The 27,461-nt window shown below is 42.9% G+C and overlaps 1 protein-coding gene across 3 annotated transcripts in view; it reads right to left on the bottom strand.

Annotated features, from left to right (window-relative positions):
• The window catches only part of LOC139757216 (growth hormone secretagogue receptor type 1-like), a 247,583-nt gene that overhangs the window by 195,326 nt on the left and 24,796 nt on the right, over positions 1-27,461 (bottom strand). The window contains exon 1 of one of the 3 annotated variants that reach the window (XM_071677387.1): positions 27,250-27,461. This exon is cut by the window's right edge and continues 1,042 nt beyond it. The exons of 1 other annotated variant lie outside the window; for it this stretch is intronic. The gene's annotated coding sequence lies outside the window, so the exon portion shown is untranslated. Of the gene's footprint in view, positions 1-16,099; positions 16,238-27,249 lie in introns of those variants that run through there. One more of the 3 variants, XM_071677388.1, reaches the window with a different exon arrangement.

Raw genomic sequence — 27,461 nt, 5'->3', positions numbered from 1 at the left:
TTTACGGCCCAGGGTAAAATGTGTATCAAAACTATTTATAGACCAGGGTGTATTGTACCGTTTATATACGGGCCTGGGTGTGTTGTACCGTTTATTTACGGCTTGGGCTTTTCAGCCGGATATTGCTTAATGGAGGTTACTGTTGTGGGGGGTTTGCAAATGTGTTCTGCTTTTACAACCTGCGGGCAAGCGTTCGCATTTCGGTGCAGGCAAGAATCACCTGACATTCCACCGATTCCATATACCATTAAGCCCCGTTTCCTGTTGTCGAAAAGATATTTCCAATCAAGGGTAAATTTGGACGAAGCATTTAGGTCACCAATAAACCATCTGGCTTACCACACCAGCTGGAATGATGGTGTTTATTGGTTAGTGATATTGTTCAACGTCCACATGGCCTAAGCTGAGGTGACACACAGGATAGGCGCAAAAGCATATGCATAAAAGGAAATGGACTATGGTAACTAGGCGAACCACAGAGGCACAGGTCTGTTGAATGGAGTGGTATGGGTTGTTGGAACTGTGGTGCTTGTGTGGGTAGGCGAACCACAGAGGCACAGGTTCTGTTGAATGGAGTGGTAATGGGTTGTTGGAACTGTGGTGCTTGAGTGGGTAGTGACATAAGCAGAACATCTGATTAGAGAGCTGTGTGGACCTCGTGTTTGCCTTGAAGAATTGATGTGGCATAAGCTGGAATATGGAGAGGGATTTATGCGTGGCACTTTTGGATCTGGGGAAGGTGTATGATAGGGGCGACAGTGATGCGTTGTGTGAGGGGCTTCGAATGTACGGTGTGGGAGGAAAGCTACCGTATGCAGCTTGAAGTTTTGACCCTGAGTGTGAGTAGGAAGGGAGGAGAGTGAGTGGTTCCAGGTGAAGGTGGAACTATGCCATAGAAGTATGATGTTGCCATGGCTGTTTACTCTCTTCATGAAGAGGGTGGTGATGGAGGTAAATGGGAGGGTGTTGGAGAGAGAGAGGGGCAGGTCTATAGTAAGCCAGGAGTTGGGGGGGGGCTTGAGTGGTGAGTCATCTGCTATATGCAGATCACAACAGCTCTAGCGGCAGAGTCCAGGAATAAAGTGCATAAATTGGTGCCATTATTCGGAAGAGTGTATGAAAGGAGAAAGTTGAGAGCTAATGTAAACAAGAATAAGATGATGACGTGAAGTAGATGTATGAGGACAATGTATGGAGTGAGACCAGTTGATCGTGTATGGAATAAGTGAGAGAGAAAGGTGTTGGCATTTGAACCCCTGTCTGATTGAAGGGGCCGACCGGGATGGAGATGAAATAGTATAAAAATATGGAAAAAGATCAAAGGAGAAACACGAGGATGTGTGTCAGAAGCAGAGGGAGGAGCATGGAGGAGGAGGAGAAGGAGACCGAGAGGAAGATGTGAGGATGGAGTGAAGGATGCTTTGGGGTATCGGGGACTGGCCATTCAGGAGGGTGAGAGGCGTGCAAGGGACAAAACGTAGTGGATCCTTGTGATACATGGAAAGCATCGTGTCGTCAGTGGGCTGAAGCTAGGTGGATAAAGGGTTAAGATAAACCACAAAGAGATATGTGGGTATTGGCTGTAGACTGTGGGATGTGGTTTCAGTACATTCATACATGACAACTTAAGAGCAGGCCATTTTTCCCTTTGTTCCTGACACCACTGGCGGAAAATCTAATCAGGGAATTAAAAAAAAAAGGGAACGCATCTTCTTCAGATAAATCAAGACGAGTATACTTCCCCTAGACAAACCAAGGCAACGTAACTTTCTGAAATGACTCACGAATCATAGATCACGAATCATGACCCCACGAATCATGGATCACGTGAGGCAGGATATGAAGAAGATTCATCCAAGGCTAAGAACTCTCTCTCTCTCTCTCTCTCTCTCTCTCTACACACACACACACACACACACACACATCAGGAGAGTTGTGCCGTTTGTGTCCAACGTGCGGTGAAGAACGCCAGCGGCTGGGCTACCATACCCCAGGCACTAATGAACCGGTCGTAACTCTGTCGACGTAACTGGGACACGAAGTTAGGGATTTGTGCTACGTCGAGCACGACGGTACTGCGACCTCCTTGATCACGACAGTACTGTGACCTCCTCAGCACGACGGTACTACGAAATCCTTGAGCACGACGGTACTGCGACCTCCTTGAGCACGAAGGAACGACCCTTGGAAATGCAACCTCACTCTAAAGCCCTGACTTCAGATGCAATGACCTTAACCCTTTTTGGCTTCACTTGGAGTCCTTTTTGGGCTTCACTGACGTTGGCTTCAACCCTCTTAAGTTAAGTGCCTTGAGCGGAATGGACCGCAATCATAAATCACCTTCTCCTAACCTCCAGCACGAATGGATGGTATATTAACAACCCAAAGCCAAGATAGCGCAAAGTCTAGATGATAAACTAGTACCCAGATAGCTAGCTAGAGTTCGAAGACCGACATCCCCCCACGCCGCCTACCCCTCCAACGTCGCTGACAAACTATGTCAGTGGACGAGAAGAGACAGAATCAGATCCTCCGCTCCCAACCAGCTGGGCAGAAATGGTCTCTCCTGAGTGGAAGCTTTTTGAAAGAGTTTTTTTTGGGGGGAGGAGAAAATCAAAAGCGAATCGGTTTACTTAAGATGAGATCTTCATCTGGTGGGCTAAAGCCAGGCCGGGCTGAGCTGGCCTGATGGTTTGGGATAGGCGGGGGAGAGAGAGAGAGAGAGAGAGAGAGAGAGAGAGAGAGAGAGAGAGAGCCGTGGAAGCACTGATGGGCTGAGGGCAATCAGATCTGGGATAAATGACGTCTCCTCGATATATCTCAAGAGATCAGAGCGTGGTAGGATCATAATCATGTCGTCTCATGGAATCCTGGCCTCTCGTTTTCTAAGAAGGATATGTGAACTTCCTCTTGAATATATTTCGTCTTCACGTAGAAGGTCGGGGGATTAACTCTCACTGGGTACCGAATGGGATCAGATTCCTCAGCACTGGTTGTAGAATCCAATATCAATTCTTTATCCAAGGGGTCATTCCGTCTATATCTATTTTCTATTTACTAATTCATCTATCTGCCTACCTACCTACCTACCTTCCAACCTATCTATCTAGGTATCTATCTATCTATCTATCCATCTACTCACCTATCTATCTATATATCTATCCATCAATCTATCTATCTGTCAGTCTCGCTATTCATCCTGACTGCTAAATTAATGAGGGGATTTTTTTTTTAGGGCTAAGTCACCGACACTGGTCATGTGAGGTGGGGGTAGTACTGCTGTGAGCAAGCCCTTCTCTCTCTCTCTCTCTCTCTCTCTCTCTCTCTCTCTCTCTCTCTCTCTCTCTCTCTCTCTCTCTCTCCGGATCACTTGGACAGGCCAGCCGGACACACACCCTGGACGTGTGGCGCACGAAGGGAGGAGCCTCTTTTGGAACGTTGCTGCGGTGTTGGAGAGAGAGAGAAAGAGAGAAAGATAGATAGATAGATAGATAGATAGATAGATAGATAGATAGAGAGAGAGAGAGAGAGAGAGAGAGAGAGAGAGAGAGAGAGAGAGAGAGAGAGAGAGAGAGAGAGACCGACCTCACCCCAACACCCCCTTACCTTACCTCATCTCACCTATAAAAACGATTGTGCCCGGATGTTTGAGGGCGTGCAAAAGGGCTCCCGCTGGAGCCAATATGAGAGAGGTAATATTTCTCAAACAAGATTTCAGTCAGACTTCCGTTCTCAAAAAAACATCCGGCATGAGAAAAAACGCTAAAAAATACCTGCCTGGCAAAAGGATGTGTTTTCTTCTCTCTCGTCTTTCCAGTTCGTCGCATCCAGCCGGTGAAAATATTATATATATATATATATATATATATATATATATATATATATATATATATATATATATATATATATATATATATATATATATATATATATATATATATTGGAAAGGATCACGATTTTGCGCGTTTACCAAATGGCGTCCTAGCTTCGTCTCTTCGATGTATATCAACCGACTGTTATATTTCTCTCTTGTGTCTCACCTGATGATGTGATTATTACACGAAAGTGCACTTGGGAACTTATAGTGTTTCATTTTCCCCGTGGACTCATAGGAATATATATATTTGCCCTAGGACCTTTCTGTATGTTCGTGCAGCCCAAGGCTGCGTTACTTACAGCAGCTGGGAAATTTTGACTCCATTGTAGCAAGAATCTTTTGTTTTTGACGAGACTGTGACTTTTCACTTGTGGTGCAACGTCTTGTGGGCCGAGTCCGGTAACACACACACACACACACACACACACGCACACATTAGCAGTGAAAGAATTGTCTTTTGTTCTAGCAGGCTTCCCTCGTCTGCAGCCAATGGCTTCATGTATCAACGCTTGCATCAGACACACACAAATATCCTATTCACTTCGCGCTTGCCTTATGTGCTCTAAATATTCCTCTCCATCACTGAATATTTTTCAGATATTCGCACGGACTTCCTATGCATCTCGTCCAGTCAGTATATATATATATATATATATATATATATATATATATATATATATATATATATATATATATATATATATTAGAAAGGATCACAATTGATCGCGTGGTCAAGTATATTCCTACGAGTCCACGGGGAAATGATACACGATAAGTTCCCAAGTGCACTTTCGTGTAATAATCACATCATCAGGGGAGATACAAGAAAGAAATATAACAGCCAGTTAATATACAACCAAGAGACGTAGCTAGGACGCCATCTGGTAAACAAGCGACTCCCCGAATAGAGAGAGAGAGAGAGAGAGAGAGAGAGAGAGAGAGAGAGAGAGAGAGAGAGAGAGAGAGAGAGAGAGAGAGAGAGTCGTATCCCCTCGACTCCCGTTTTCGTCGAAGGAGAGACTTAGCGAGGGTGGCGTGCGCGGGGAAACCTTCCTTTGTTTGGCCATAGCGAGCCAATACGCAGTACGTGTGGACGACCTCTGTCGCTCCGCCATTTGATATATTGTCCAGCTACACAATCCGGGGGCTTTAGTGGAGGTCAATACAACTCCAGTGACCCCGGTAATGCTACGAATATACTGATCCAGTCCCTTACCTCCGTTTTCGATGCTATCTACGGGTGTTTTATGTTATAATATGAAAACACCACACCCGCCGTTTTCTTCAATAATCACAAGGTCTGTCGTTCCAAGTCTTGACAAATGAAAGTAATCCCAGTAGATGGCTGGCTAATGACACCCTCCCAATCGCCTTAATCTTTAATCAGCACATCAGCCACGGCACGAGACAACGAAAGTCACTGCACGAATAACAAGGAAATTAATCATCTCACGAATAACAAGGAAATTAATCTTCTTACGAATAACAAGGAAATTAATCTTCTTACGAATAACAAGGAAATTAATCGTCTCACGAATAACAAGGAAATTAATCGCCTCACAGATAACAAAATTAATCTCCTCACGAATAACAACCAAATTAATCGTCTCACGAATAACAAGGAAATTTATCTGCTCACGAATAACAACCAAATTAATCGTCTCACGAATAAAAACCAAATTAATCGTCTCACGAGTAACAACGAAATTAATCGTCTCACGAATGACCAAGAAATTAATCATCTCACGAATAACAAAGAAATTAATCATCTCACGAATAACAAAGAAATTAATCGTCTCACGAACAACAAAGAAATTAATCGTCTCACGAACAACAAAGAAATTAATCGTCTCACGAATAACAAAGAAATTAATCGTCTCACGAATAACAAAGAAATTAATCGTCTCACGAATAAAAACCAAATTAATCGCCTCACGTATAACAAAGAAATTAATCGTCCCTCCCAGAGTTACTGATGTGGGTGGTGGGTTTGTAACTGTGCACAGAAGATAAGCAAATACCTTTCGGTGTACATAAGGAGGATCTAAACAACGAAGAGCCAGTGTTAAAGGGAATCTAAACAAATACAAAATATCCTAAAGAAAACGGGAAACCATGAGGTGTGATATTGACGGGATTCACAAACACACAACGAAAACGAAAAGGGGGATTCGACGGGAGTGTGCGATTCGCTATACCAGCGGTGCATTATAAGGCAACAGGTGAGTCAATTGGCACACAACAGGCCGGTCAGCACCACATTAACAGATGTAACAGTATAACACAACAGATGTAACAGTAGCACACAAAAGATGTTACAGTAGCACACAACAGGTGTAACAGTAGCACACAACAGGTGTAATAGTAGCACACAACAGATGTAACAGTAGCACACAACAGATGTAACACGACCATACAACAGATGTAATAGTACCACACAACAGATGTAACACTACCATACAACAGATGTAACAGTAGCACACAACAGATGTAACAGTAGCACACAACAGATGTAACAGTAGCACACAACAGATGTAACACGACCATACAACAGATGTAATAGTACCACACAACAGATGTAACACTACCATACAACAGATGTAACAGTAGCACAACAGGTGTAACAGTAGCACACAACAGATGTAACACGACCATACAACAGATGTAACACGACCATACAACAGATGTAATAGTACCACACAACAGATGTACCACACAACAGATGTACCACACAACAGATGTACCACTACCATACAACAGATGTACCACACAACAGATGTAACACGACCATACAACAGATGTAACACGACCATACAACAGATGTAATAGTACCACACAACAGATGTACCACACAACAGATGTAACACTACCATACAACAGATGTACCACACAACAGATGTAACACGACCATACAACAGATGTAACACGACCATACAACAGATGTAATAGTACCACACAACAGATGTACCACACAACAGATGTACCACACAACAGATGTACCACACAACAGATGTAACACTACCATACAACAGATGTACCACACAACAGATGTAACACGACCATACAACAGATGTAACACGACCATACAACAGATGTAATAGTACCACACAACAGATGTACCACACAACAGATGTACCATACGTGCATGGAATCCTATTCAATGATGCTTAAGAGTATATGTAAAGAGGCAGAGTGTGAGAGTGAGGAGGAGTACCATCATGTCTGGGAGGTTCTGAATTATCGAAGGAGTGTCAGGGATGTGGACGGAATTTCATGGTTGGTGTAATGCCTTTGAGATGAGGGTGGGCAAAACCTCCATACCCGGGTTCAAACCACGAGAGAAAACGGAAGCTCCTACAGCTGCTGTATGATGATGACACTTTACTGCTTGCTAAATAGAAAAAAAAATATATATGTACATGTTATGTCGGTGTTTCGTGCAGCAAGTGAGACTTAAACACGAGCAAGATAAATGAGAGCTAAAATAACCTTAGTGAGGGGGGAATATAATGCCAGGCAGGCACTGTGACCTGTCTCTCTCGTGGGAAGAAGACACATAGTGGATATTACGAGCCTTTAAATATGTGAACGATGATCAGTAAGGCTGAGGGAGGTAGATGAAAGTAGAGCAAGAGAGAGAGAAGAGTTTACAATGCACGGAAAAGTCTGGTTCACAACAGGGAGTTAGGTACCTGTAATATGAATGTGTGTGTGTGTGGGTGGGTGTGTGGGGGTGAGTGTGTGTGCATGAAATTTACATTAGAAAGAACAGGTCCTAACTCCAACGTAATGGCTTGAAACATTATCATTTTCCAACGGAGTCGGAGAAAACATTCACATTATTAGAGAAGCAAGGACCAACAGGCCACATTAAAGATAAGGAATCAAGATAACAGAAGAATGGAAGGTGTTAGAAAACGTGCAGAGGTGGGTGTGAGGGCGTCAAGTTGTTGAAAGTGGAGTGGGAGAGGATTGAGGGAGGTCTGTGGTGCTATTGTTGAAGGTGTACGTCGCGAGGAGAGACAGACACACAGATATACGAGGCGGAGGGAGTTAGTGGATGAATGGTCAACGCTCAGGGATAATGCAGATGGGTATGACTGGTGGGTGTGTGTGTGGTGGAGGGGTTTTGTATAACTGGTAAGTGTGTGGTGGAGGGGTTTGGTATGACTGGTGTGTGTGTGTGTGGTGGAGGGGTTTGGTATGACTGGTGTGTGTGTGTGTGGTGGAGGGGTTTGGTATGACTGCTGGGTGTGTGTGTGGTGGAGGGGTTTTGTATGACTGCTGAGTGAGTGTGTGGTGGAGGGGTTTTGTATAACTGGTGTGTGTGTGGTGGAGGGGTTTTGTATGACTGCTGAGTGAGTGTGTGGTGGAGGGGTTTTGTATAACTGGTAAGTGTGTGGTGGAGGGGTTTTTGTATGACTGCTGGGTGTGTGTGTGGTGGAGGGGTTTTGTATAACTGGTAAGTGTGTGGTGGAGGGGTTTTTGTATGACTGGTGAGTGAGTGTGTGGTGGAGGGGTTTTGTATAACTGGTGGGTGTGTGTGTGGTGGAGGGGTTTTGTATAACTGGTGAGTGAGTGTGTGGTGGAGGGGTTTTGTATGACTGTTGATCCTATGTGGTGGAGGGGTTATATACCTAGTGGAAGGGATTTTGTGTGTAGGCAGGGATTCCTGAGACAGTGGATTACATGGAGTAGAGAGGATTCGTGTGATAAGCAGTGCATAGGGAGGATTTATATGGCTGTTAATCAAATGTAAAGTTTGGTCTTTGTTAGCCAGGATGGATGAGTAGATTGGAAAAATTGTCTTCACTAACTTAAGAATATATATATATATATATATATATATATATATATATATATATATATATATATATATATATATACACATATATATATACATTCGCCTCATTACACTGGAAATCATCCCTAGCCATCGAAGAAGAAATTAGGTGTTATAAAACATACCTGACCAGTCAAATTTCAATGGCCATACTGTTAAAGGTAATATACCATGGCAATGATTACCTTACAACCCTGGACAATTACATTACTTCGAACATAATAACCTCAAACCTCTCGACCACGGGAGGGAGGGAGTCAGAGCAAGGATAATAACTAAAGTTCTTTATTGGCGAGCATTAATTAACCTGCATACGTAATGAGGGTAATCATGATCATGTGTGTGAAGGAGAGAATGTCGATCATATCATGTATCCATTTCATTCATTAAAAAGTAATTAAGGAAGGATGGATTATGTCTCAAGTTCTAAGCTGAAATCAATTACCTATTGGGATAGGTATACACATTCATATAAACACATACTCATATAGAAATTCCTTAATTGCACCAATGAACACAAGACACACAGTATACATAGATAAACACATCATGTCCACCTAAGATATAGACACACGAATACACATCCATTAACACACACATACATATATATATACATATATATATATATATATATATATATATATATATATATATATATATATATATATATATATATATATATATACACACACAATATGAGTATATACAAATAAAAAATCATATAAAGATAAACACACACACACACACACACACACACACAAATATGAGTATATATAAATAAAAAATCATATAAACACACACACACACACACACACACACACACAAACGTGCGCGAGAGAAAAATCATTATTGCCAACGTTCATAACATGTAGACTAATACCTGGACGTCGTATCAGATTAATAAGCCACAAGGCGCAATAACTCCTTGGCAACCCTGTCTCATTTCCTCATAGTCGAGTGCTAGGATAACCTCTCCAGCCAAAAGTCAAGTGCTAGGATAACCTCCCCAGCCAAAAATCGAGTGCTAGAATAACCTCCCCAGCCAAATGTCGAGCGCTAGGATAACCTCCCCAGCCAATAGTCGAGTGCTAGGATAACCTCCCCAGCCGAAAATCGAGTGCTAGGATAACCTCTCCAGCCAATAGTCGAGTGCTAGGATAACCTCCCCAGCCAATAGTCGAGTGCTAGGATAACCTCCCCAGCCAAATGTCGAGTGCTAGGATAACCTCCCCAGCCAATAGTCGAGTGCTAGGATAACCTCCCCAGCCGAAAATCGAGTGCTAGGATAACCTCCCCAGCCAAAAGTCGAGTGCTAGGATAACCTCCCCAGCCAAAAGTCGAGTGCTAGGATAACCTCCCCAGTTGATGATAGCTTGCCAAGATAACATATCAACTCGAGTGGGGTAACTAGTTACCAGCATTACGATGCTCAATTCACTGTGCATCGTCCATAAGATTTTCTCTAAGTTTCGTTCCGATCCAGAAAAGATGATCATACACGTAGATGTATTTACCATTCACTTTCTGCTCAATTAGATAAGCGGGGTTTGACTTATCGCTCTGGTGCACAAAGGCCAATTAAGGGTCATAGATTCTTGCCTTTTGAATTGCATCCAAATGCACAAAAGCCAATTAGATTCGTTTCTTTTTGACGTCTGGTCTGGTTCGTCAATTTCTTAATGCATCATATAATGGTGATTCAATACATCATATTTCTCTTTCTTTAGATAATTGGTCGTTTGGTAGTTTGGGCTAAAAAGGCTTAACTACTCCCAAGGGTCATTAAGGCCATCACCTTCAACCTACACCACATTCACTAATGGTAAGGTCATTAACAACTTCTGCTGGTGTCATGGATTAATTAAAAAAAGACGTATTCTTACTGTGCATATGGCCCTTGAGTGTGTGTGTGTGTGTGTGTGTGTGTGTGTGTGTGTAATCATTAACAGGCATAATGTAATCACCATAACATATCAATTACTTCTTTGAAAAGATAAATGAAAAATCTTCAATGAGGTAAAATTACAGCAGATTATGCCAAACTCGAACACAGACGAATATCATAATGAAACGCGTTGGTCGAAATGCCTACAAATGTTGTCTCATTTCTTTTTTTTCATTGTAACCTGCCGAAATATAATTACCGTTCGAATCAGACGAATCAGACCAGGATCAGTGGTGGGTGAGATCAAAAGAATATAGATTCACAGGCAGATGAAGTCCTGATGTTTGAGTAAGTTCGAAGCAACACAGGTTCAGAGACAGTGATGGGTGCGTTCGAAGCATATGGATTCAAAGACATAGTTCCATTGGTGGGTGCGTTCGAAGAATACGAATTCAGAGACAGCCGTGTTGTTCCAGTGGCGTGCGCGTTCGAAGCATACGAATTCAAAGACTGCCGTGTTGTTCCAGTGGCGTACGCATTCGAAGCATACGAATTCAGAGATGATCAAAGTTCCATTTCGCTCTTGGATCTGCCTCGACTTGGGTTTTCCTCTCCCCTCAAACTTCGTGCGAATCATTTCACACAACAGTTGGTGATCTGCACAGAGACAAAGATAAAACCAGAGGAGCTTTTATCGCATCGTAACAACACCTGCCCGTCCCTCCAAACAAGCCAGTTTATGTCGTTATAAACAGCTTAGACCTCGTGCACGCTCCCATGACTGTGCTGACGAGGCGTTAACTTTGATAAAGACAAGGTCGAGAAAAGTGGCAGAAAACGAGACGAGGGTGGTGGTGTTTTCCAGCGGGAGCTGTTCAGTGTGTAGGATAAAGAGATGAGGGTTCCCCGGTTGCAGTAGTGTGGTGTAGATATGTGATGGTTTCCACATGAAAATAAGTATGTAAGAACAGTATGCTAATGTGTGTGTGTGTGTGTGTGTGTGTGTGGATAGTGTAACTGAGTGTATGAGTGTATGAGCATACTGTGTTTAGGAAGTCTTTCGATATTTTCATATATAAACAGTTGCTCTACATACAACATATATGAGGGTACTGAAAGCTTCTGGGTATAAAGAGTAACTGAATGTCGTATGGCAACATGATTCAATAGTGGGAAAGAAAAGAAAGAAAGAAAGAAAGAAAGAAAGAAAAAAAAAAAGGGTGAAGGAAGCGAAAGAAAGTGACGGCAAAGTCAGCAAAATGTGCGCGGATGAGGAAATCTGGCGGGGGTTAACAAAGGAGAGAGAGAGAGAGAGAGAGAGAGAGAGAGAGAGAGAGAGAGAGAGAGAGGACGGTGGGGGCGGGCTAGTGCCTCGTTAAGCGGGCTCTGTCTAGTAGTTCATCGAGCGACTGACGAGTTCAACGAGGCGAGGGGGGGGGGGAACGTTTTAAGGGAGTCTTGATGGCGCTGGAACGACTTTGGTCTGCGCGCTAAATCGGTTTTGTTGGCGTTGACTTAATCGGTGGCAACTTGAATGGCGTGGAGCAAGTTGTGCCTCGCTTAGTGACTCCGCTAAGGTGAGGTGGTTTCCCGGGCGGCGTTGAAGGATTCTCCTGACCTCCAGGCGAATTTGGAGACCTCCAGGCGAATTTGGCGACGTACAGGCGAATTTGGCGACCTCCAGGCGAATTTGGCGACGTACAGGCGAATTTGGCGTCGTACAGGCGAATTTGGCGACGTACAGGCGAATTTGGCGTCGTACAGGCGAATTTGGCGACGTACAGGCGAATTTTGGGCGACGTACAGGCGAATTTAGCGACCTACAAGCAGATTTGGCGACTTACAAGCGAATCTGGCGACCTTCAGACGAGTTTGGCGTCATCGGGCGAGTTCTCTGGCGCTATCTGGCGAACTCGAGGGGACATCAGGCGAAAAATTTTCGAAGTGACGTCCTTTGAATCACGCCAGCGAAGGATTTTGGCCACCAGGCCTCGCAGTGGAATGACTTACGAAAGATGGGCAATTGCCATGCAACGTGCGTATATACTGCCATGCAACGTGTACATACTGCTCGCTGGGCCGAGTGATTTGGACAACAACACATTCAAATTGCCAGAATGTTAGCTGACATCACCCCATCCCCCTACACACACACACACACACACACACACACACACACACACACATATACACCTGACTTACGCTGGTGTGTGTGTGTGTGTGTGTACACACAGAGTAGAGACACGATACATATATACAAGGTTAAGATAAGGGGCAACACGAGTGTAAAACTCTCTCCCAGCAACACACACACACACACAGTCCACAGGAAACACAAACACACACACACACACACACACAGTCCACAGGAAACGCAAACACACACACACACACACACACACACACACACACACACACACACACACACACATCTAGTACGGGCTGGGATGTATGTGTATGATAAAAACATCACGTGACAATAAGATGTTCATCATGTATATCATCATATTCATGAAAATGACGGTAGAATTACATTAACAATGATAATCAGAAGAAACCTCAAACTATAATTAATGCTATTGCTAGCACCAACATTAACGGTTGTACTACTTCTACTTCTACTACTACTTCTACTATTACTACTACTACTGCTGATATTACTACTACTACTACTACTACTGCTACTACTACTACTTCTTCTACTAATACTACTACTATTACTACTAATATTACTACTACTAATAATAATAATATTACTACTACTACTACTACTACTGCTACTAATATTACTACCACTACCACTACTACTACCAAAAATAATACTAATACTAATAATAATAATAACAATAATAATAATAACGATGATAATAATAATAATAATAATAACAACAGCAAAGGCTTAGACTGTAACACTATACAGGAAAAAAAATCATGGATCCATTTCTACCATCTGCACAAATGCATCTATTAAGTCACTTGCAGGTGACGCGATGCCCATTGGCGGTGTAATGGGGCAGTAAATAGGTAAAGGTAAATGGGTGTGGGGAAGCTGTGACAGGAAATAGGAAGAAAACAATAACTGGGCAGTGGGGGGAAGAAGGTAAAGATTGACAGGGTCGTTTGATGGAGTTTGGACAAATGAGGAGATGGAATTGGGTAACTGGATGGGGGTGAAGGAATGCGGAGATGAAATGGGTGTGAAAGAAAAAGGGGAGATGAAATAGAGTAACTGAATAGGGAGACGAGAAGGGGTAACAGTAAGATGAAATGGGAAGACGCAGAGGAGGGAAGGAGGGGGTAAAGAAGAAGGAGGAGGAGGAGGAGGAAGAGGAGGAGGGAGAGAAGATGAAGCACTAGGAGTGAGAACATGAAGATGCGGGGGAAAGAAAGTGACTCACACGAGAAAGGAGAGCCATGAAAGTGAGGTAGGTGTGTGTGTGTGTGTGTGTGTGTGTGTGTGTGTGTGTGTTACAACAAGGGAGTTCCCTGCCTTCAACAAGGCTACATACACACCCTTACACCAACAGGGAGATCGGAACATGTGCACGGAAGCGCGTCGTATGCAAATATCTTGATGGTAATTTCCTTCTCGATGTCTCCTGGTGGTTTGGCCCTATCTTGCCCTGCCGACCCTCCCCTTCCCGGCGTTACAGTCGATGTTCCGTTCACGTGGCTCGTCTCCCCCACCCGTCAGCTTCGTTTTTGTGGGCTAATGACCCCTAAGGGATTTGTCAATCGAGAGAGAGAGAGAGAGAGAGAGAGAGAGAGAGAGAGAGAGAGAGAGAGAGAGTCGTTCTATCGATTCTTCATCTTCACAAAATTTCTGGATATTGAAAATTCAATGGTAGGATCTCAGTCCCCTTGAGTACGACGGTACGACATTTGAACGCATTGGTGCGACATTTGCGCGTGACGGTATGAACGTTTGATGGGTACGACCCTTGCGTACGATGGTCCGGTCTTAAGAAGTCAGGTCAAAAGGCCAAGACATACGTAACAGTCGTACCGTCGTGCTCAAGGGTGGTACCGTTATGCTCAAGGGTCGCACCGTCATGCTCAAGGGTCGTAACGTCATGCTCGAGGATCGTACCGCCATGATCAAGGGTCGTATCGTCGTACTCAAGGGTCGTACCGTCGTGCTCAAGGGTCGCACCGTCGTGCTCAAGGATCGTACCGTCACGCTCAAGGGTCGCACCGTCGTATTCATAGCGTCGTACCGTCGTGCTCAAGGGTTCCATCGCAAAACGTACCCTCCCTGCTTTCTTCGAAACGAAAAACAAGGACACGTGTGGCACTGCTTGCCCAAGCTCTGCTTTTGCATACCAGCAGAACTCATACATACCAGCAGAACTCATGCTTACCGGGAAACCTTCTGCTTAACATCACTCAGTCACGAATGAGTCTCCAGCCGCTCCAAGAAGGGGCACAAGACCTTGTTGACGAGACTACAAGCACGCCAGACTGTCTTAAGATCTAAACCCCCTCCTCCTCCTCCTCCTGCTCTCTCTCTCTCTCTCTCTCTCTCTCTCTCTCTCTCTCTCTCTCTCTCTCTCTCTGTGCAATGGCCACCTCACATACCTCCACCTCCCACCCGAAAACTACCCCTGTATAACCAATCACCAGGAAAATAAAAATCCTCACCTCATCCCACATCCCTCACAATTAATCTATGGCACGAACTCACCTACGAGGGTTCAGTACCTACCTCGCCCCGAGCTCTGTCAGCCTCACTCTATGCCACCTTTTTCGAACACCGCAAGAAGAAGAAGAAGAGGAGGAGGAGGAGGAGAAGGAGGAAGATGGGGGCTCTGACCTCGCCGCCTCGTCCTTCGTCGAAAGTCACCCCCCCAACCCAGGGTGGAATAATGTTTGGTAGGTCTCAACTTGATTGACAGTGGTTGACTTTGATCTGTCCAACGTGATGCAAAGGGGCTTTTGAAGTTCAGAGAGGGAGAGATCAGGGTTCAAGGTCCTGCTGAAGTATTTGAGAGCTGGGTGTCTGTGACGAGGCTTGACTGGCTTCAATCTAGTTTGCAAAGATTGCTGACCTCTTTTGCAGTTTTATTTAGGGAGACAACGAAAGAAACATTGCCTGAAGCTGTGAGATTTTAGTGTACGTCTAGTGTATGATATAATCTATGTGGTTTATTCCCCATGACAACGACATAACGACCCTCAAGCACAAAGGAACGACCCCTAGAGCGTGACGGTACGACACTTGGCTACGACGGGTGGGCGTATTTGACCTGACACCCGAGAGAAAAGGTGAGGTGAAATGCCGAGCCATCATACCAAAAGGGTCATATATGCGACACTCAAAGAGGTTTGGCAGTCGTGCTGAAGGGAGCAGACTGTCGTAGCCCGAGAGGTCATATCAGATCACCAAGACAAAAGTAGACACAGAAACTGTGTCACACGTGTCGAATCCCCCCGAAGGAAACGCCTCTGGTTTAATATGTAAATTCTCTAACAACACTCCACTCTCAACACTTACTTCTGTATAAGTATCCACCATGTCTACGGCTCCCGCAGCGGGGTGGGAACAGGCCGTCAGAACACTTGCACTAAGCCATCAACACTATATCAAGGACGAGGTAGCGTTTACGCGAATGCCAGCGAGTCGAGCCTCTTGCCTTGCAGTACACCACTGGACTGACCCCGAGTGAGCAGTCTCCACAACACAGCTGCTGCTTACGGCTCCTCATGATTTGTTTCTGTCCAACTACCAATTTGCCACGATAACTAGCCTGCTTGTTAACGTCTCTATCTCATTTCTTATTTATAAATTCTGCCTCAAATCCATCATCGAATGTAAATTTGCTTAAAAAAAAAATATTATAAGCCTAGATGAGTTATACTTGAACTGCTGGTTCGGTTATTTTTTGGGCGTTTCGTTTAGTGAGTCATGGAGGAATTTTCGAAGCAAATTATCGAGAGGAAAAGATCAGGCAGGTTCTGAGATAGCTCAACTGGTGGTTCAGTCGCTTACGAACTGACGCTGGTGATTCTAGAGGTGTATTTAAGAAGCTCTTTAGTAATACATATGACCGAAATGCTCGTTTATATTGGACGTATGTGTATTACTCCGTGTGTGTATGTGTGTGTGTGTGTAGAAAGAAGCAGCTGGACCAGGCGCAAGGTGCGTTTGAAAAAGGGTCGTTGGCTACTGGTGCGCTGGGGGATGGGTTCGTTGAAGTGCTTGGGGGTGGACGGGAGCGAGTTAAAGTACCATGACACGGTAATACCGCGTGCAAATAGAGGCGGTCTTCCCACCAGTCCACGATGACAAAATAACCTTAAAAAAAGATATGTTTTCAAGCGAAGTACCACACCCCCGTGTCGTTACCATGTTGTTTTTTCCCTTTTACATCATCGTTGTGCAACGTAACTTAAAACCATCGTTGTTCAACGTGACTTAAAACCCTCCTCGTTGACTACTGTCGTTCAACGCGACTTAACCTTCCTTTTTGAGAGAGCCGTGCGTTCAACTTGAACGTAACGCAAAGCCCTTGATAACAGTTATCATTTACTGCGTTCGAGAGATAAGGGGGGCACAAAGAACGTAACACTCCCTTCCTCCCTCCTTCACTATAGAACAAATGAGTGATCAAACCCTTTTCATTTGATGACTCCGATCCTTTCTGATGGTTTTTGGGGAATATGATATCACTCCTGGCCCGTCTGTGTTTAGCATTCAGATTCGGGCAAGTGTGCTGCTGAACTCACTTAGAGGGAGCAGCCAATGTCTCCAGCCAGCAAGCAGTCTTGCATCATTCAGTGCTCTCACCTCTATCATAATTATCATTATCATAGATAATGATTATAATAATAACAATAATAATAATAATAACAATAATGATAATAATAGTGATGATGATTAATGATACTACTACTACTACTATTAATAATAATAATAATAATAATAATAATAATAATAATAATAATGTTAGCTTTTCAGTGACTTACACATTATTTCAGGCTTCACTGTTTCGAAACCCAGCGAGCCGAATCACCATCTTGTTCAGCAGGCTCTACGTAATTTTACAGTTCGGAACTGATTCAGTGAACCATCAGTCATACGTTTCTTGGTTCTCCTTAATTGGACGAGTGTTCCTCACATCACCCACAGCCTATCACTCTTACTGAAAATGGAACGGAAAGAGACAATATCATTCCTTTTTTTTTTCGAAAAAAAATGTCAAAAATATCGTTACATATTTATTTTTTTTTTTGGAGTCAGAGGTGTAATATTCTATTTCCGTTCAGCCCAACGCGCAAAATTCCCCCCCAAAATGGAATCTGGCAAATGCACTTGAAGCAATATATCAGTACATAATTCGAGGGGTTAGGATGCAGGCCTTATTGTCTAAGTCTTTTAACCTCGTCTGGGTTGGGTAATTAACCATTAAATCACAGGTTAAGAAGTAACAAGAAGAAGGTCATTCATTCAGTACCCGTCCAACCAACGACTTATGAAGAAAATTCAATAACGTTTACTGGGTGGGTGTTTGCTGTAGGTGTTCGCTTTGGGGATTAGCTCTTCGTGTTCGCTGCGCAGGTGTTCGCTGTAGGTGTTCGCTTTGGGGATTAGCTGTTAGTGTTCGCTGCGCAGGTGTTTGCTGTAGGTGTTCGCTTTGGGGATTAGCTGCTAGTGTTCGCTGCGCAGGTGTTCGCTGTAGGTGTTCGCTTTGGGGATTAGCTCTTCGTGTTCGCTGCGCAGGTGTTCGCTGTAGGTGTTCGCTTTGGGGATTAGCTGCTAGTGTTCGCTGCGCAGGTGTTCGCTGTAGGTGTTCGCTTTGGGGATTAGCTCTTCGTGTTCGCTGCGCAGGTGTTTGCTGTAGGTGTTCGCTTTGGGGATTAGCTGTTAGTGTTCGCTGCGCAGGTGTTCGCTTTGGGGATTAGCTGTTAGTGTTCGCTGCGCAGGTGTTCGCTGTAGGTGTTCGCTGCATGTTGTCAAAAATAATGAGACAGCTGGTGTTCGCTGCGTGTGTTCACTCCGGGTGTCGGATCCCACTGGTCGGGGAGAATTTGTGAGTTCTTCGGCGCCGAAAGAAAGAAAAAAGGGACGATACTTTGCCTTATAAAATTAGACAAAGAAGGAAGATAGGACCTACGAAGTAGAGGATAAAACAATAGCGACACACATGAGTAAAACAGAGAGTTAAGCAGCTGAGGAAACTTGCAACAGGAGGTGAAAATATGGAACAGAAGATACTGGGGAAGGAATACAGACATGAACGAAACATTGTCGTTTTGCACGAGCCGACTGGCCCAAGGCTGGAGAGTGAAATGGGAGACAGAATCCGCTAATTAAAGGAAGCTGTGATGAGAGAAAGGTAGGGGGGAAGGTCTAGTTACAGGGGTAAGAGAAGAGTACATATGAGAAAGAGAATAAGAGAGAGAGAGAGAGAGAGAGAGAGAGAGAGAGAGAGAGAGAGAGAGAGAGAGAGAGAGAGAGAGAGATCTACTAGTTGGAGCAGAGTACACGGGGTGAAAGGAACTCTCTCTCTCTCTCTCTCTCTCTCTCTCTCTCTCTCTCTCTCTCTCTCTCTCTCTCATCTATCTACCTATCTATCTTCACCCTTCCCCCTCCCAATACTCATTTGCCGTTTCTCATGCTAGCGAGGTAGCGCCAGAAGCAAGGAAGAATTCCCATCGCAACAAATTTCGTTGTTGTGTTTCGTTCATTTCAGACAGACGATCTCAAAGGCACTAAAAGATCAGGAAATATAGAAACACATCTAAATTCATTAAATATATATACCAGATTTATATCATATACAGGAATACATTTTCTCTCTTTTTTTTTGCTGTCGTAACTAATTAACGCAAATCTTTTAACTGGCTCAAGTGATTAGCAAGATTTTGTGTGGAATAAACCTAAATCTTTCACTCAGTTGAAAAAATCTTTCACTCAGTCGAAAAAAAAATTCCTCGAAAACCGGCGTCAAAGAAATTCTTTTCCTTTCGTACGAGAGTCCATTACCATCACTGCCACGGACTCTGTCCATCATTTGATGGATGTATTGTGATCTTCTGTGACCTGTGATGTGCCTGAAGACACACACACACACACACACACACACACACGAGGATAGCATCATCTTCAAACGATACTTGTTTTCATCATGTAACGCTAGGATTGCTCTCACAGCGCTCCTGTAACTTCCAAGACTGCGCTACAATCAGTAGCAGGGAAGAGAGGGGGGCCTCCTTCGGAGTAAGACAGCATTCCCCTTGTCCACTAACGGCGTATACAGCTTCGCCGAGGGTCCAGGTAACACCAGTATGATATACATATATATATATATATATATATATATATATATATATATATATATATATATATATATATATATATATATATATATATATATATATATATATAATATGCAGTCCCAGTGAATACAAAATATTGAGGGTATAAACTTGGAGGAAAGATAGATATATAGGATTAAAATGAATATCACCCAACGGTAAACATGCTCCGGGAATCTGCGTGTGTGTACGTGTGAAGGGAATCCTGGAAATCATATTGGATCGAACCCTTCCCCCTGAACTTGGCATCAAGGGAATACAGAAGGGACAAAATATTTATCAATAAACAGCAATATTTTGCTTTTAAGTACACTGATAAAGGGGAACTGCGCACAAGGCTATCCACAGTGGACAGACGACCGAGATAAGAATAGAATCCATCACAAGTTTGGCTACAGAATCCAATGAGCCAAAAAAAAAAATGGATAAAGAACTAATAGAGAAGGTTCAGAGGAGGGTGACTAAACGTGGCTCATGACACTTGAGGAAATGGAAGCCATGAAGTGGCACTACCATGAAGAGGAGAGGAGGTTTTTTTTTGTTTATTTCTTATTCTGAGTTAGACCCACACTACACATACTGAGTCTTGCTTATGCGACATCTGTCGGTGGCAGGAAATTTCCCCCTTCACCTTCAGGTTATCGCCCAGGTCAACTACACTGACCGCCAAAAGGGATATTCTTCCATCCCAAACCTTCAGGGTCAAACTGTGTGCAGTTTTGGCCTGAACAGGTGAAACTGAGGCGCGGGGAGCGGGGGTTGAAACTGAGTCTGTGTCACTGAACTATAACACAGCTTCATCACAGTCCTAGGCTGTTGCCGGAACCCAATTTGATATTGTCGACAGTGAAAAAGGAAATTGATGTTGTCGACAGTGAAAAAGGAAATTGATGTTGTCGACAGTGAAAAAGGAAGTTGATGTTGTCGACAGTGAAAAAGGAAATTGATGTTGTCGACAGTGAAAAATGAAATTGATGTTGTCGACAGTGAAAAATGAAATTGATGTTGTCGACAGTGAAAAAGGAAATTGATGTTGTCGACAGTGAAAAATGAAATTGATGTTGTCGACAGTGATAACGGAAATTGATGTCGACAGTGAAAAGTTTTTCGAATGAGCACCTCGAGTTGTTCACAAGACGAAAATAAGCAAGGAAAGTAACAGAAAAAAGATACACACTTCCTCAATGATGATACTTTGAATACTGACAAGTACAAAAAAGTACAAAAAGGTTGTAAGATGTTGAAAAAAAAAAAAAGGTCAAAACTTAGCGCCCCATAAGTGTTGAACTTTCTCCCCAAACCTCGTACTGTACAAATATATAGTCACACACACATATATATATATATATATATATATATATATATATATATATATATATATATATATACATATATATATTCTTTTCTTTCAAACTATTCGCCATTTCCCGCGTTAGCAAGGGAGCGTTAAGAACAGAGGACTGGGCCTCTGAGGGAATATCCTCACCTGGCCCCCTTCTCTGTTCCTTCTTTTGGAAAATTAAAAAAAAAAAACAGGAGGGGAGGATTTCCAGCCCCCCGCTCCCTCCCCTTTTAGTCGCCTTCTACGACACGCAGGGAATACGTGGGAAGTATTCTTTCTCCCCTATCCCCAGGGATAATATATATATATATATATATATATATATATATATATATATATATATATATATATATATATATATATATACTCGTAAACAAACACATGTACAGAGAATATCAAATTCAACCCCACGTAATCACTTTCATAACCCTGGCACATGATAAACGACTGTGATTTTCGTGCTTAAGCTCCGGGGATTGACCCGATTATATCATTGGGGGCAAGAGACTGCCATGCCACACTCGCTCACCACATCTCGCCATTATAACAATAAAACCATTACGTCCAGACTACTGCTGTTACAGCAAGACGAAACGAAAGAAATTAATCAAAAAGAAGTTAATAGAATTAACCCTTAACCGCTTTCTGATAAAGAGATCATATTCATCTCTTAATTATCCAATTGGAAAAGTTTATATACGCAACATAACACACTTTCTTTTCATCTTTCTAGTCACTGACTTTACAATATCCATCACAGAAAACGTACGGTGTAATTTCAAAATTAAAACTATCATCTTTTATGGCCGATTCTGTGAAGCTGTAGTAAGAAAAATGTAGCTTCATGTTAGCTGGACTCACAAAGCTACAAGCCATTTTCTTTATCGTAACTAATTAACACATGGATCAACTACTATCATTTGGAGGATTTGGTATAAATTCTCGTAAATTGCTTTAGGTTTGATTATATCTCTCTCTCTCTCTCTCTATCACTCTCTCTCTCTCTCTCTCTCTCTCTCTCTCTCTCTCTCTCTCTCTCTCTATATATATATATATATATATATATATATACATATATATATATATATATATATATGTATATATATATGGCTGTGTATGTATGTATATGTTGATATGTATATGTATCTATATGTACGTGCATGGGCGTGTATGGGTCTTCCTTCGTATGTTTCATGGCGCTACCTCGCTGATGCGGGGAACGGCTATAAAGTATAATAAATAAATCATATATATATATATATATATATATATATATATATATATATATATGTGTGTGTGTATGTGCGTGTGTGCGTGTGTGTCTGTGTGTGTGTCTGTGTGTGTCTGTGTGTCTCTGTATGTGTCTGTGTGTCTCTGTGTGTGTGTGTGTGTGTGTGTGTGTGTGTGTGTGTGTGTGTGTGTGTGTCTGTGTGTATTACATAAAGTCTTAACTTTTGCACCAGGAAACACTCCTGGACGAGCGTGGAATGTTGATAAGAACATTAAAGGCCTGGCTGGCGGGAGATGAGGTGCATACCGTGCGGGTCCGCCCTCTTCCATGGAGTCAAGAAGTATGAACAGAGTTAAGAAGTTGCAAAGTTAACCCCATGAGAACTGTAAAACACGGCTCATCACATGTATATATAAGCAGAATACACGATTTTCATCTTGTATGAAGATATATATATATATATATATATATATATATATATATATATATATATATATATATATATATATATATATATATATATTTGTTTCAATCGTTTTTCTTTTTTTAATTTTCCAAAAGAAGGAACAGAGAAGGGGGCCAGGTGAGGATATTCCCTCAAAGGCCCAGTCCTCTGTTCTTAACGCTACCTCGCTAACGCGGGAAATGGCGAATAGTTTGAAAGAAAAAAGATTTGTTTTCAATCGTGTTATTTCCTTTGCTATCTGCACTGTGAACCCACCAAGCGTCCCTAATCATATCTAAGTATCTATCTCTATCTATCTATCCATCTATCTATCTGCCTATCTATATCTATCTATCTGCCTATCTATATTTATTTATTTAAATAAGGCTCCACGGTAACCGAAGCTTGTAACAGAAGAAACCATGCCACGATCATGCCTAAGCCAACACTATAATCCTCTCTCTCTCTCTCTCTCTCTCTCTCTCTCTCTCTCTCTCTCTCTCTCTCTCATTGTCGAGGGATTCGTATGCAATGCTATCACAAGTCACAAGGCTCCTCTCAAACTTGTTCCAGGCTGGAGAACGTCTTATGGGAGTTAAATACCTTGTAGTTGACGACAAGCACAGATAGGATCAGAGTCAGCGAGACTGGAAAATCATCTGTATCTTTTCTAAAACTTTTTTTGAGTCCAGGAACAAAACTGGGGATTTTCAGGTCACTCGAGCATGATGACCCTTGAGTACGACCCTTTGAGAACGACGGTAAGACCCTTGAGCACGACGGCACGACCCGTGAGCACGACGGTACGACTCTTGAGCACGACGATTCGACCCTTGAGCACGACGGTGCGACCCTTGAACACGACGGTACAACCCTTAAGCACGACGTGCTTAGGGAGGTCGTACCGTCGTACATATGGTCGTACCGTCGTGCTTGTTTAAAGTCGTAAAACGTTTTGCTCTAAAAAAAAAGTCGTACCGTCGTACTTAAGAGTCCTGCCGTCGTACTTAAGTCGTACCGTCGTACTTAAGGGTCGTAACGTCGTACTTAAGAGTCGTACCGTCGTACTTAAGGGTCGTAACTTCGTACTTAAGGGTCGCACCGCCGTATTTAAAAGTCGTACAGTCGTACTTAAAAGTCGTGCCGTCGTACTCAAGGGTCGTTCCGTCGTACTGAAAGGATTGAAACATTAGAAGCTGGTCACGTTGTCAGGTTGGCTCAAACCACAATTAAGCAGGCATTCCGGGCGTCCGCTCAACATTTTCTTTGATGCCTTTCTGACATTGTCATATCCTTAGGTATTCTTTCTCTCTCTTTCCTCTTCTTCTCCTAACATTTTCCGGGTTATCTTCTCCTTCGTCTTTATTCCATTTCCTTTATTCTATTGTCTTGAATTTTCTTTGTTGCAGTCTTTGTATATTTCTTTTTTCTCCCTCCGTGTTTTCATGCTTTATTGAATATATGTTTTGATTATATTCAAAGATTATCCTTGTGATTTCTTAGATAATTCGCCATTCTTGTTCTTGACAAGTATCTGACTTGTTCAGTAACAAGCCCCATCCCCCCCCTCACCCCCTCACTTGTAACTCACTTCACTTCCCATACCTCGACCCTCTGCCATGGCTTCCATGTACCTAAAACACTCGGTTTCATCCAGGTTCTCTCCCCCTGTCCAACTCACACTCCAATCACCTTGTCTAACGCCTTCTTACCCTGACTCCTTTTTACACCTTGCTACCTCCTTTTGTTAACCTCCTCTTATCATACTCTCCTCCATACTCAAGACGGGAATTCCACTCGAGTCTGCCATCACAGCCGTGTCATCTGCATATATCAAGGGACACATCTTCTAACCTCTCCCACACCCCCAGCATATTACACACTCGATCACTCAAGACCCTCATATTTCCCTGCCATCACCACCCGCTCCATGAACACTTTTAAGAACCATTCTGGCATCGCACATCCCTGACGCAAACCAAGTTACAACTGTCACCACTCACCCTCCTCCCTTCCTACTCGCATATACGCTCTGTTCCCTCAGTATACACTACTTACTGCTTTCAGCAGCTTTCCGCGCACACCATTAATTTCAAACGCCTTCCACATGACAACTCTCTCTCTCTCTCTCTCTCTCTCTCTCTCTCTCTCTCTCTCTCTCTCTCACACACACACACACACACACACACACAGCTCTATCGGACACTTTCTCCAGGTCCATAAATGTCACATACAAATCCCTCTCTTTCTCCGAGATTATTTCACACAAATTCTTCAAAGCAAACACCTGGTCCACAAATCCCTTTATCTCTCCTGGAGCCACACTGCTTCTTCTCCAGTCTCTAGTGTACGAGTTCTTAATCACATCTATCCCAATGCATCTTCCCAGGTATACTCAAAAGCCTTATACCTTTCTAATAATAATAATAATAATAATAATAATAATATCTATTATCATTATTATCATTGCTATACAACACAGGTGTGAGTATAACAATGTCACGAGGACAGTCTACAACACCTACGGGGTGTCGTAACTGCGTCACAAAGACTACCAATTTACAACACCTACAGGGTGTCGTAACTGTCACAAGACTATCAATTTACAACACCTACAGGGTGTCGTAACTGCGTCACAAGACTACCAATTTACAACACCTACAGGGTGTCGTAACTGCGTCACAAGACTACCAATTTACAACACCTACAGGGTGTCGTAACTGCGTCACAAGACTACCAATTTACAACACCTACAGGGTGTCGTAACTGCGTCACAAGACTACCAATTTACAACACCTACAGGGTGTCGTAACTGCGTCACAAGACTACCAATTTACAACACCTACAGGGTGTCGTAACTGCGTCACAAGACTACCAATTTACAACACCTACAGGGTGTCGTAACTGCGTCACAAGACTACCAATTTACAACACCTACAGGGTGTCGTAACCACGTCAAAAGATCGGAAGTACACAACAGCCTGGGGTGTGTCGCAAGTGTATCACAAGACCTCGTGGGTGGGTGGGGGTGTCGTAATTGGAACAGATTAGGAGAGACATACTAGTAAACACACTTAAAGGGCCTGCGTTTTCTGAGGGTCTTAGCTCCTTAAGTGCCTTCTGTCCTTCACCTTCAGGGGCGCCACACACTTATGTCCTAAGCCGTCGGGAGACCTACGATACAATCCTACCCCAGGACTCCTACAGTCTAGTGGTATAGCATACTCTGCCTGCCACACTCTGATCCCATAAAAGATCCTATGCAGTCACATTAAGGCTCACGTGTACGACTTAGGATACCTAATAAAAGGATCTAAGTACAATCCTATTTCTTTAGTCATCCTAATCACTCATCACCACACGCGCCAATCACTGTCTCCACAATCAAGACATATTATTCTGTACACCACACTTCCAATCCTCACCATACCTACTTTACATTCATCACAATCAACCAATCATTAATCACTAATGATTATCAACCATGATCTCCAATTTCACTCAAATGCTCCCATCACTATACTATCACTATATGTGATCATCACAACGACCAATCATTATCACTAATCACCATACTCGACGAAAACCATCATTATCTTCACCATTCTTGCCATATATATATATATATATCATCATCAAATTCACCCAATCCCTATCACCAAATCCATCGGTTAAAATCACTATACAGGATACTCACCATGACAGTCACTGTCATCACCAAACACCATCACCAATTCGATGGTTATCACCATTTCTCACATCCTAAACTTTCCCTATTTTCATCCCAGAGTATCACCATTGTCACAATCATACACAATCATACACTGTCACACACGTCATCCCACCTCACACCAAAATCAGTCAAGCATCATATATCCTATTGGCCAATCGTTAAACTGAACTCACCAATTACTCGCACAATACTCACCGAATGGTGTCATAATACTCGTTAATCACTATACTTAACAATTATCATCATACTCATTACAATTATACCACCCCTTATCATCATACGCACCAATGACATCATTATCACACTAGTCAGTTATCAAACAACATGCCAGTCACAAACTATCCATGCCAATCAAAGCCTCTACATAAACCATCAATTATCACCATAATGTCCATACATCGTTAATCACCACATTCGCTAATTATCGTCACCATACACATCACACACACTGATGGATCTCCATTTAAAACACCGTTAACAGCAAATGAAAAATACATCCTGTTACATCGTCATGAGGAAAAAGAAATACAATACAGCGAGTTTCATCATTAAGTTAAAGAGCGTAATACACCTACCTTGTATTGTATTGTAGGTGAGTCTGATAGAATCCAGGCTATTGTATTCAGGTCTGATAGGCACACCAGGCTATTGTAAGCTGGTCTGATAGACACACCAGGCTATTGTAAGCAGATCTGATAGACGCCAGGCTATTGTCCGCAGCTCTGATAGACAGCAGGCTATTGTGGGCAGGTCTGAAACAATCCAGTCTATTTAGGTAGGTTTTCTA

The sequence above is a fragment of the Panulirus ornatus genome, chromosome 25 (assembly GCF_036320965.1).
Source record: "Panulirus ornatus isolate Po-2019 chromosome 25, ASM3632096v1, whole genome shotgun sequence".
Taxonomy (NCBI): domain Eukaryota; kingdom Metazoa; phylum Arthropoda; class Malacostraca; order Decapoda; family Palinuridae; genus Panulirus; species Panulirus ornatus.
The sequence above is the reverse complement of the archived record's forward strand: the minus strand, read 5'-3'. Positions and strand labels throughout refer to the sequence as shown.